The following is a 3,546-nucleotide window of genomic DNA, read 5'->3' on the forward strand; positions in this document are numbered from 1 at the left end:
CATCCCCTCACCTACGCATGTTGGGGTGGCCTTGGGTCCAGAGGGACAGGGTGGGGCAGGATACAAGGTAGGCGGAGGGGGAGGGAACACGGTGGGTGTGGGCCAGGCTGTGAGGAGGGGAAATCAACTGGAGGATAGTGGAGCCTAGCAAAAGGATATGGTTCCAAGAAGAGGTTTGGGCCCACTCAACTAGAAAGAGAGTTGTGTTGGGATGGCTTCCACAGTGTAAAGAAGGATCAGTGGAGGACGTGGAGGGGACTTGAGGGATGGTGGAGCTTACCTAGAATCTGGGTTGTCCAGGAACATTTCCCGGGAGAACCATTCTGGTGAGTATATTGCCTATGTTCTGGCCAAGCATTCATCTCATACAAGCATGAGCACACATTCCCACATCCATGAATGTTAAGGTGACCTGGGAGGAGGACAGAAGGGGCAAACAGAGTGGTCCTGGGGTGAGGGAAGGAATGAGGATAGGAGTAGACAAAGCAATGTTGGATAGGTGTCTTCCCAATGTAGATGAGAGGGGTCAGAAAGAGGGGTTGGGCTCACTTCACTAGAAACAGGGGTGTATGAGGATGGCTGCAGCAGGGGTACAGCGGCAGAGTGATGGGTGGGGAAGAAGAGGATGACAGGTTGTCTCCATGGTGTTGCCTTTCTATGGTGCAGCACTGGTTGGGAATGGGCATGATTAAAACTTTCATCAATTTTTTTAAAAAAATAATCAATAGATTTTTAAGTTTCCAGTTTTAAATTTCCAATTCTCCATGCAGTTAGGAAGTTGAGATGATGCAAAGAAGTCTCAAAACTGTATGTCATATAGTTCTGGTGTGTGGGGGGGTGCCAGTCTGATGTTATTCTTCTCTAGGCTAGGACTCTAGCATTTGCCATAGTTTCACTTTCAGATCTTTTGATTATGCATTAGAGAAAAGAAATATCTCTCTTTCCTGCCTGGTCTAGTTTCAAACTACAATTCTCAGCTCTCAGGCTCTTGAATAGTCAGTATTACAGGCATTAGCCACTGCCGCCCAGCTGTGTTACCTACATTTAAATCATACGGTATGCTGAGTGTTATCTATTCATTAATTTGTGCAACAGTGCTGCCAAAAATAAATAGTAAAAAAAACAAGATATTACTGAGATTTTCCTAAACCAAAAAAAATAATAATAATGACCCATAATATGCTCAATTTAAGTGATGAATTAAAAATTATGCAGCTGTTGAACAGCAACATATATTTGGTCATTATGAGAAAAATGATTCAAATAGCCAGAGTAATCAAGATACAGAGAATAAGCAAGGTGCATGGGGGGGGGGGCGTTGGTTGTGGGGTTTGAATTCGGCCTGGGTGCTCTCCCCTAACACTTCTGCTTAAGGGTGGTGCTCTACCACTTGCGTCACAGCGTCACTTCTGATTTCTGGTGGTTAATTGGAGATAAGAGTTTCACAATCTTTCCTGCTCAGGCTGGCTTTGTACCTCTATCCTCATATCTAAGGCTCCTGAATAGCTAGAATTACAAGCATTATTTCCCAGTGCTGCCCTGTTGTGGTTTTTTTTTTAATTTATTTTTTATTGTGAAAATACTGTACAAAGGGGTTATAACTACATGGGCAAGATAATGAGTACATTCCTTATCAAGCATTGCAGCCTCCTCCTTTGTTTCCCCTTCCCATCCCTTCCCATCTTCCTCCTGCCCCCCCCCACCCGATCCTCCCCGCTCCACCTCCCCCCCCCAACCAAAGTTGTAAAGTTCGTTTTCGACATAACAACTTGTATATCTCATTGTTGCAATGGATCCACCTCTATCCCTATTTAAACGATTTGTTTTCCCCTTCCCCTCCACAAATTATACCGACATCAAATACAGTGAAAGCAGGGGTTATACTGTGGGAGAAGGACATACAAAGCAACAAAGAAATAATCTTATAAATGTGTTAGAAACAATCGCATGAAAGAAAAAATAACATGTGAATACATATCTTAGGGTTCATTTCCCTAACATCACCTTATCTGAACTTTTCTGCTTGACTCAGACATATACTAGATATTGCAAATAAGGGAAACCATGGGATCTGTTTCTTTGGGGCTGGCTTACTTCACTTAATATATTTTTTTTCCAAGTCTTTCCATTTCCTAACAAATGGAGCAATGTCATTCTTTCTGATGGAGGCATAGAATTCCATTGTGTATATATACCACATTTTCTTGGGAGGAGGATCACAAAATCCTGATGTGTTTTTTTGAGCAGTGTAAATATGTACAATTTTTAAGTTTTTAATGTAGCCCACTTCATTTAGCATCAAGTTACAGATGCTCTGATCTACTGTATACATGGTAATCACTGAATTTTTAAATTCTGACTTCCTGAACATTTTCAGGATTTCTCTTTTGAATCATACATTTAGGTATCAGATGATTCCTATGGTCATTTTTTCATTTAAGAAAAATCATTTCTGATTTTATTTAAAGTCTAAGACTGGAACTTGAACTTGGTAATTGATTCTGTTGCTCATTAACTAGTCCGTTGCCACGTGAGGTATCCATTTAACCTCTAATTTCAGGTTTTTCAAAAAACAAGAAAAGATAATAGGAGGATTGTAACTTCAAGAGCAGCCTGAGCTACATGGCAAGTCCCTGCCAAACACACACACACACACACACACACACACACACACACACACACACCCCCAAAGAGCTGGTGAGTTTAGAGGAGGGGAAAGTGATATTAATAGCAGTGATAGCAGCATAAAAAATTTAGTGTGTGTGTGTGTGTGTGTGTGTGTGTGTGTGTGTGTGTGTGTGTGTGTGTGTGTGTTTGTGTGTGTGTGCTGATTCTAGGACTTGAAATCAGGGCCTGGGCACTGTTCCTGCAGTTTATGCTCAAGTCTAGCCCTCTACCACTTGAAGCAAACCTCCCCCTCACCTTTTTGGAGCTCATTGGAGATGAATCTCATTTACTTTCTTCTCCAGGCTGAATTAGAACCTAGATCCTGAGGTCTCAGCCTCTTTTCTATGTAGGATTAGAGGAGTGAGCCTGTAGTGGGTGTTGTATTACTGTTAAGTAATATGGTAAACATCATGCCAGTTTATACTCTTTCAAGCAGAGGTTGAGTGTTTCACACAGACCTAAGACACAACCCACTCCATATCTGATGACATCCAGATCTCATAATCCTGTGAGATAAGTTTTGTTATGCTCACTTTACCTATGAAGAATTTGAGGTCGAGAGAGTTTAGTTAACTTTGAGTCCCCAGTTTGTATATAGTGGAGCCTGTATTAAAGCGCAATTAGGATTGTTTATTTCAGAAAACATTGAGCCAGAATGTGTTCTAGTCAGCATGTGTTCTAGCAAGTGCTACTCTTTGTAAGTACTATTTTCTGCCTGATAGATGAACTTTCTCCTGTATGTATGACTTATTCCTTACTCCTTAACTTTGCACCACTCTCATAATCTAGGTAAAGTACAAGTGATGAGAAGAGCCATTTTTGAACAGGAAACTGATAATGGGGTTTGAGCTTGGTATCACATACATATGATTTTCTTTC

The sequence above is a fragment of the Dipodomys spectabilis genome, unplaced genomic scaffold (genome assembly GCF_019054845.1).
Source record: "Dipodomys spectabilis isolate Male_0828 unplaced genomic scaffold, ASM1905484v1 ptg000738l, whole genome shotgun sequence".
Lineage (NCBI taxonomy): Eukaryota > Metazoa > Chordata > Mammalia > Rodentia > Heteromyidae > Dipodomys > Dipodomys spectabilis.